Here is a 9,526-nt window from a genome sequence, read left to right as displayed (position 1 = left end):
AATCCTACATCACCTGCTTCGTCGGTCTGCTCTTCTCCTCCTCCACGCCCTCCGCTTCTTTCTTCATTGCCATCCGCGGCATTCCAGGATTGACCCTTGCCAATCTAAGGATCAGCCTCATCCCTCCCTCCGTCAGATCTGTCTTTTCCACCCCATCCCTTTCTGCGACCACTACTGGGAAGACTTTCTGGACGGGAACGCCCCTGACTTCTGTAGATGTGCCCCCCGCAAGTTCCCACCTCTGTACTCGAGTCATATCCATTCTTGAACTCAGGCTAATTGTCAACTGCCCAAATCCAGAGCTCATACTGAGAGAGTTAATCTGGAGGTGGGGGAAGGACTACTCCTCCAGGCTGATGGCTCAGAGACACCTGTGTAAGGCAAGGACAGGAAACAATTTCCTGTTCTCGAAGGGCAAGAGGGCAGAGGGCAGGGACGCCATTGCCCATCTTCTAGTCCTTCAGATCAAGATTTCACCATCTTTAATTTCAAAACATTGGAAGGAGGAGTCCCTAGCCCGTGTAGAGCAGCTGCCTACAGACACCCGCAACACACAAGGGTGGAGCCCCCGGACTAATTTTTCTTGCAGCCTCCATTGCACCCACCCCATCTCTCCAGCCAACTTCCCCGAAACTCTGATCATCTCTTTTCCGAAGAGCTTTCTGGATTTGAGTAATACCATGACTCAAATTATTCATTTAAGTGTTGTTGTTGTTGTTGTTGTTGTTGTTTTTAGTGAAAAATTGCAAACGACCTACGCTGTAGGCCAAATAGATTATGGCATGTAAACACTACCTGACTACTAAGAATCACCTTTTGAAGTCCAAAGATGTCCAAAGAGCTAAGAATATGTTAAGTGTGTGTGTTGGGGGGAGGGGAGCAAGAACAAAGCAGAACTTATCTCATTATTGGCAGTGATTTTTTTCTGAATGATGGAATTATGGATTTTTTTTTCTTATTGATGCTTTTCAGCATTTTCCACAATGAATGCGTACTTTTTTTATTATTATAAAAGAAATGCAATAATATTTTAAAAACTTTTAGAATAAAGTCAAAAAGAAAAAAATCACTCATTATCCTCCTGGCCACTGTTGTTGTTTTGAACATTTTTCCTATCCAGATGTTTTTATACAGTATCTATAATGTTGTATCCTGCTTTTTGAAAAACTTCATGTCATATATTGATTGACAGCCTCAAAGGCATAACTTTTTATGGCTGCAGGGTATTCCATTAAATAGGTATACTGTAATTTTTATTTAATCTAGCCCTCATTATTGGATATTTAGGTTGTTTACATTTTTTTGCTATGATAAGTTCATTCAACAAATATTTACTGAGCATCCATGTGCTTCTACTATATGCCAGACATCATTGTAGGCACTGGGGATACAGCTCCCAGATAAATAGTGCCACAAATTTTCATGCATACAGTTTTTTCCATGGTTTAAGTTATTTTCTTAAGATAGAGTCTAAATTGATGAGGACTGAGTCAAAGAAGTTGTGAAAAATGAACAGTTCCTTCTCATTAATGAAATTCATTGACATTCACCAATGAAACAATACAGATATTTGAAGCTTTGAAGTTGATGGCATCAGATTACATTGCTCACTACTCCCTCATGCTTTGAAGATTTTAGCACCTGGCTTGTTGTCACTCTCTTTACTCCCACTGGCATCAACTTCTCGGTGATTCTTGATGACTCAGTATCACATAGACAATTCTTCCAATAAGTGTGATAAGTTTGTTTGCAAAGATGGCCACTCCACTACCTCCTGTCCCACATGACCCTTTGTAGTGATTTTGCTTCTCCTCCCAGCAAGAAGTGGAGTCTGTTTCTTTAACCCCTTGAATCTGGGCTGGCCTTCTGACTTGCTTTGATTAATGAATGGTGGCAGAAATGACATCTTGTGAGTCCCCAGAGTCTGGGCCTCAAGAGACCTTGCAGCTTGCCTCTTTGCCCTCTTAGAAAACTTCCAACAAGATGTAAAGAAGTCCAGTCTGGCCTACTGGAAGATGAGAAGCTCCATGGAGCCTTGAGGTGCCCTGGCCAATAACCACCAGACATGTGAGGTCACATTAGCCATCTCCAGTCAAGCTTCCAGATGACTGCAGCCACATGAATGAGCCCAGGCAAGACCAACAAAAGAACTACTGAACTGAGCTCATATTACCATGGGTTGTTGTTGTTGTTGTTGTTATTGTTGTTGTTGTTTTAACATTTATTTGTTATTGAGAGAGAGAGAGAGAAGAGCACAAGTGGGGGAGGGGCAAAGATGGGGAAGACAGAGGATCCAAAGCAGGCTCCACACTGTGAGCACAGAACCCGATGTGTGGCTCGAACTCCTAAACCATGAGCTCATGGTCTGAGCCAAAATCAAGAGTTGGCCACCTAACCAACTGAGCCACCCAGGTGCCCCAATGGTGGTAGTTTTAAGCCACTATATTTAGGAGTACTTTGTTAATATGGCAATAGATAACTGATAAAACTGGCTTCCATTTCCTTGATTTCTTCTCCACCAACGGGAAGGATGGTCACCAAAGCCTTTTTACTATAAGTAGCTTCACATACTTCATAATCTCAGTTTTAAGTATCATACTTTCTTTTTAAAAATTTACTTATTTTTTTTTAAGTAGACTCCATGCCCAACATGGGACTTGAACTCATGACCTTGAGATTTAGAACACATGCTCTACTTGCTGAGCCAGCCTAGCACCCTTTATCATACTTTCTTATTATCAACTCTTCTGTTTTCAGCCCATGCCCTTAGTACCAGGACTCAAACAATTCTAGATATTTAGATTATGTTTACTTTTTTGCCATTATAAATGCATTCAACTAATATTGAATTGGATCCACTGGGATGACTCCTAAGGGCCACATTACAATTTTTGTGAGTTCCAGGCACTTCATCTTCATGGGTCCCTCTGAAAAAGGATATTAAAAATTATATTTATGATTGCACTGGTATAAAGATGAATGTAACCCTGGCTGGATTCATTATTGTGTATTTGTTTTTATTACAGTCATCTTTTCTTCTAATTGTTTTTATGTTTTTATTTTATTTTTGAGAGAGAGAGAAAGTGAGAGAGAGAGAGACAGAGAGACAGAGAGACAGAGCATGAGCAGGGATGGGGCAGAGAGAGAGGGAGACACAGAACCTGAAGCAGGCTCCAGGCTCTGAGCTGTCAGCATAGAGCCCAATGCGGGGCTCGAACCCACGAACTGTGAGATCATGACCTGAGCTGAAGTTGGATGCTTAACCGACTGAGCCACCCAGGCACCCTATCTTTTCTTCTAATTTTAAAATGAAATTAAAACATTTTGTAGACCCCTAAAAGTATCCTGGACCTCAGGCATTGTGCCTCCTGTGGATAAACTGACCTTGTCTCTTATTCATTGATGCTATCTCCTTGTTGTTGTCCCCTACCCCCATCACATCCAGCTCTCCCTCCTTACTCTACTCTTATTCCACGATCTATCATTACCATCAATTCCTTGCACACACCAACTTCCTGGCTCCTCTCTCCCATCATATTCATCCAGCAAAACCCCACCCCTGTGGCTTCTCCAGCCTGCACCCAAGTGGCCAAAGGCGGCTGGAAAAAACACATCTCCAGGCTGACTGGGCTCACTTAAAATTCATGCCCCTCAAAGGTCCTTTGTGTTAACCACCAATGCTCCTGCATTTCCTCAGTTCTGTGCACTCTCCCACCTTCCCTGAAAGCTGTTTTTACCTTCTCCTCTCTCCTCCAACCTCCAATCACTCCTCCTTTCTCCTCACTCTGCTGGTGGTCTTGCTTCCAACTTCATGGAGAAAATAGAAGCAATCTGAAGAGAATTTCTACATGCTTCTACCGCCTACATGCAGCTGTTTCCATACACTGCCATCCCTCCTGTTACCATAGATGCACTGCCTGTGTTCTTACCGAGGTATAAGCCCCTCCACCCGGGCCCTGGTTCTCATCCTTTTCACAGTGTAACTACAGGGCTTCCCAGTTCTCCCTATCTCTTCTATGTCAGCAGTTTGCTATGGGATCCTCTTTCCCATCTTAAAATAAATAAATGTCCTCGCTCAGTCCCACGTTCTCTTCCAGCGACATTTTCCCGCTCCCCTTTACTGAAAACTCTTCAAAAATATTTGTCTGGGGTACCTGGGTGGCACAGTCAGTTGGGCAACCAACTCTTGATCTCGGCTCAGGTCATGATCTCACAGTTCATGGGTTCGAGCCTCACAGCAGGTTCTACACTGATAGTGTGGAGCCTGCTTGGGATTCTGTCTCTCTTTCTCTCTGCCCCTCCCCTGCTTGCACTCACTCTCTCTCTCTCAAAATAAATAAACTTAAAAACACAGATTTGTCTGTGCTTGTTGTCTTTACCTCTTCTTCTCTCAATTTCTCTTGAACCCTCTCACCCCACCACTCCACTGGAATTACTCTTGTCAAGGTCACCAATGCCCTCACTGTTGTCAAATCCAATGATGACTTCTCAGGCTTCATTACAGTGGCTCTGTAAGCTGCGTCTGACACAGTTGTCCCCGGGCTTCTAGGATCCTTCTCATTGGCTTTTCCATCCTACCTCAATGGCTGTCCCCTCCCCACCCCCACCCCCAGTCTCCTCTGCTTTCTTCTCATCTTTCCAATTTCTTCTGCATCCCCAGGGCTCAGCCTTCAGACCTCTTCTCTTTTCTACCTTCACTCATTTCCATCATGATCACGTCCAGCCTAATGGAGTCTTAATTAAGTCCTAGCTATAAGCTAAGTTCTTATTTCCCGAGTTCATACTTCCAGCCAAGATTTCTTCTTGAAATACAGATTCATGTATCTGACTGCCTACTTGACACCTCCACTTGGATTATCCAACAGGCAGCTCACACTTACCATGTTCAAATACAAACTCTTGACTTTCAGCCTCAAACAGGCTTCCTATGTTAGTCTATCTAGATCAGTAAGTGTCTGTTCCATCTATTCAGTGTTTTAGACCAAAATCTTTGGCATGATACTTGACTTTCCTTTTTCTTTCACATCCCACATCCTGCAAATCCTGTTGGCTCTGCCTTCAACTTCATCCAGAATCTGACCACTTTTCACAATCTGACCTCTGACATCTGGTCCAAGCCCCATCATCTCTTGTTGCCTGGACTACCACAACTGGGTAGTTGTAGGTGATCCTGATAAAATAAGAAGCCAGCAAAATGCAATGTGGTATCCTAAATCAGATTCTGAAACAGAAAAAGATCATCAGTGGAAATACTGGTGAAGTCTGAGTAAAATTTGGAGTTTAGACTACACTAAGGTACCATTGCTGGCTTTTTCAGTTTGACAAATGTACCACAGTAATGTCTAATATTAACACTAGGGGAATCTGGGTAAATGGTGTATGGGAACTGTCTATTATCTCTGCAGCTTTATTTTAAATCTAAAATTATTTGAAAATAAAGTTTATTTAAAAGGTGGAAGTTAGATGATGTCACATCTCTGCTCAAAACCTTCCAGTGGATCCCATCTGGCTTTATCTCCTATATTCTCCTTGTTTTACTCTGCTCCAGCTAAACTGGCCTCTGTGTTGATTCTTGAATACATCAAGCATGCTCCCTGCCTCAGGACCTTTGCACTAGCTGCTTCCTCTACCTAGAATGCTCTTACCCAGATATTTTCATAACTTACTCCCTTCTTTCATTCAGTTCTCTGCTCAAGTTTCATGGTAGTAAAGAGGCCCTTGCCGATCACCCTGTGTAATAATCCCACCCTCACCCTGGCATATTTCCCTTATCCTGCTTTATTTTTCTCTACAATGTTTTTCTCTACCTGGCATACACATCTATTATATATTGACTGGTTCCCTCCACTCTGTGAGGGCAAGGGCTTTGTTTTTTGGTTGCTATTTTTCTTTAAAGATTAAAAATCTTTTTTATGTTTTGTTTTATTTTTGAGAGTGAGACGGCGGGGAGGGTCAGAGAGAGGGAGACAGAGGATCTGAAGCGGGCTCCATGCTGACAGCTGAGAGCCCAAGCGAGGCTGGAACTCACGAACTATGAGATATGACCTGAGCCAAAGTTGGACAATCCAACTGATCAAGCCATCCAGTCGCCCCTAAAAATTGTTTTGGCCCCTAAAGATTTTTTTTAAAAGCTTTATTTATTTATGTAAGTAATCTCTACACCCATGGTGGGGCTCAAACTCATGACCCCGAGATTAAGAGTGGTATGCTTTTCTGACTGAGCCAACCAGGGGCCCAGCCCTGTTTTGTTTACTTCTATAAGTAGCTCTTGATCTATCATGTCATGTCTTATACTGTTTGGCACTGAATTTGCACTCTTATTTGCCTTCGTTTTTGTTTTTATTGAAATTCGAGTCTACTTCATGGGCAGGAGGAAGGATTTAGGTTGATGGTGTGCTCCCTGCTTTCTCATAACCTGGAAGAAGAAAAAACAAAATTTCTATGGGCCGGGCCCTTCTGTTGCATCCTCCCTACAACCCTGCAAGATGGGCATTGCTATTGTTTCGACTTTGTGGATGAGGGAGGAGAAGATAACAAGGGCTTGGGTGCCTTCCCCAAAGTCGCAGAACGAGTGAGTGATGAAGCCAGGTGTCAGACCCAGGCGTGCTTCTCCCGTGCCATTGTTCCTAGGCAATTGTGCACGGGGGTGGCAGTTGCATTTTCCAAAGATGGCTGCCACAGATCTCCCACCCCACATACTCTTCTTATAATGTGACTTTAAAACAAAAAATTTTTTTTAAGTTTATTTATTTTGAGAGAGACAGAAAGAGCGATCAGGCAGAAGGGCAAAGAGAGAGGGAGTGAGAGAATCCCAAACAGTCTCTGCACTGTCAGCACGGAACCCGATTTGGGGCTTGAACTCATGAAACGTGAGATCGTGATCTGGAGCCAAAACCAAGAGCCTGACTTAAACCAAGTGCTTAACCGACTGAGCCACCCAGGTGCCCCTTTTATAATGTGACCTTGACACTCCTCCCATTGCGAGGTAGGTTCTGTGTTCCTGTTCCTCGACTTCAGGCAGTCTTGGAACCATGATGGAAGTGAAGTTATGTGACTTCTTAGGGTAGGTCACAAAAGATGATCCAGGTTTGATGTGATTCTCTGGAGACACTTGCCTTCAGAGATCTGAGCTGCTGTGTAAAGCATGTGATTACCATGAGGTCACTGTTCCATGAGGAAGCCCAAACTAGCCCCAGTGGAGAGGCTACCAGGAGAGGACTTACGTGGAGAAAGAGAGAGGCCCAGGCAGTCCTTGAGTGTGTCTGCTGTTTTAACTCCAGCCACTGACTAACTACAGTTGCAGGCATGAGGGACAAAGTCAGAACTGCCCAGCTGCGCCCTTCCTAAATCCCTGACCCGCAGGAATCTGAGAGAGAAAAGACTATTGTTGTCTTAAGCCACTAAGTTTTAAGGTAATTTGTTATATGCAATGGTAAACAACTGGAACAAAGGGATGACAAAATGTCAGAAGTATTCGGTGGGCAAGTCACTTCCTTCTGGGCTTAAGTTTCCCTTGTAAACAGTAGGCATTAATCCATGGTCTCCAAGAGTGGTTCCAATGCTGATGTTTAGTGCTTATCTATGATGTTACCACATCCTCCACTATCCATTTTCACTCCCCCTTTAATACTAGATCATTATGCCCCATTCTATTATTTCCAGAGAGAAACGAACACCCCTGGACACCAACAGATGTCTGTGGATCTGTTGGGGAAAAGAAGTGGGCGCCTCTGGACCCAATTTCCTTGAGATATCTTGAAATGGAGGTGTGGTGTATGGAAGTAAAATGAACAGGATTTGGAATCTGGTCACTGATTGACATTGACTGTGTGACCTCTGAGAAAGTCTCATAATCTTTTGGGGCCTCAGTTTACTCATCTGTAAAATGGGGAGGATAGTACCAGCCTTACTCTCTCTCAGGGTGGCTATAAGGATAGAATGAGATAGTGAACGTGAAAGTGCAGGTATGTGAACAGGTGGCGGGAGGGTGAGGCCTGGGGGTGAGTGGTTACTGAGGCTTTGGGGGTTCCTGGTAAAGTCAGTGTCCTGCCCTGGAGTAGGGAGGGGGTTGGCAACAAGAACAAAAAAATGGGACGTTGAACTGGGCTGTTCTGAGCTGTGCTTGTCTCTTAGCAACTGTTTCTGAGGCAGTATCTCTGAGAATCCATCCACAACTAGGGATGGAGTCCCCTTGATATAAAAGGCAGCGTTTCGTCTCGGCAAAACTGCTTTTCTTTTTGAATGTTTATTTATTTTTGAGAGAGAGAGAGAGAGAGAGAGAGAGAAACAGCTCATGCAAGCAGGGGAGGGGCCAAGAGAGGGAGAGAGAAGATCCAAAATGAGCTTTCTGCTATCAGAGCAGAGAGTCCCATGTGGGGCTCGAACTCATGAGCCTTGAGATCATGACCTGAGCCAAATTCAGACGCTTAACCCACTGTGCCACCCAGGTTCCCTCCCTTTTTTTCCCTGCAAAACTGCTTCTAACTTACACTCCCTCCCCCATTTAACAATGACCCAGGAAAGAGGGCTTGTCTCACTGCTTGGATTTCCAAGAACCCCCCGGGACCAATCATCAGTTTCTGGCAGAGATTCCCATTAATTTTTGGATAACTGAGGCTTAAAATCTTAAGGCCATCCCTAATTCCTCTCTTTCCCATTCCCCTGTTCTGGCTGCTCACCAAATGTCATTGGGTCTTCCTCCTGTGGTCCCGGGTTCATTCTATCCCACTGCCTCAGGCCGTATTAACACCTTCCTGGCTACACTAGACTCATGACAAGCATTTCCTAAGTGGTCTCTCGGGTCCAGGCCTGCCCCTTTCTCCCGTGCATCCATTCTGCCGGGTGCCTTGAGGATAAATGTTCTCACACCACCCTTGTCATCTCACTCCTTGGCTCAGAGCAGCCCGGGATCACTCTGATTACTCTCCAGGCTGTGCAATGTCAAGGCAAGGGTACCACAAGCTGCTGCAGATCCTAGCTCCAGCATTCGTAGCTGCGTGACCTTCAGGAGACATCCAGCTTTTTTGAGCCCGAGGTTCTTGCTGGTAAATAGATAAGCACTTTACATGCATGAACGCCTTTGAGCCTCACAACAACGCCGTGAGGTAGGTACTGTGCTTAACCCACTTTATAGATAGGGAAACTGAGGCACAGAGAACTTCAGTCATTTGCTTATGTTCATGCAGCTCGTTAAGTGATAGAGCCAAGTTATGAACCCAGACAGGCTGCTTCAGAGACCCTGTTCTTCAGCACTGTCCTATCCTTGGGAGAAGTGACTGGCATGGGCTATGCGGTGCTGAGAGCCCTCTGGCTGATGCGAACCAAACCTTAGCTTTAATTTTTGCTTCACAGTGCAATTTAGGGAGGACTTTGGCAGTGGATTGGGCAGGGAGCCTGATCACTTTAGGGTCCTCCTAAGCCTACCCTAATAGTGGCCTCTGTTTTGGGTAGGTGCCAATAGACATAGGAGGTTCCCTTCTGACTTTTATCCCAGACCTGGACAGTAACTATGCTCTAGAACACCCCA

This window comes from Acinonyx jubatus, chromosome B2, assembly GCF_027475565.1.
Source record: "Acinonyx jubatus isolate Ajub_Pintada_27869175 chromosome B2, VMU_Ajub_asm_v1.0, whole genome shotgun sequence".
Taxonomy (NCBI): Eukaryota; Metazoa; Chordata; class Mammalia; order Carnivora; family Felidae; genus Acinonyx; species Acinonyx jubatus.
The sequence above is the reverse complement of the archived record's forward strand: the minus strand, read 5'-3'. Positions refer to the sequence as shown.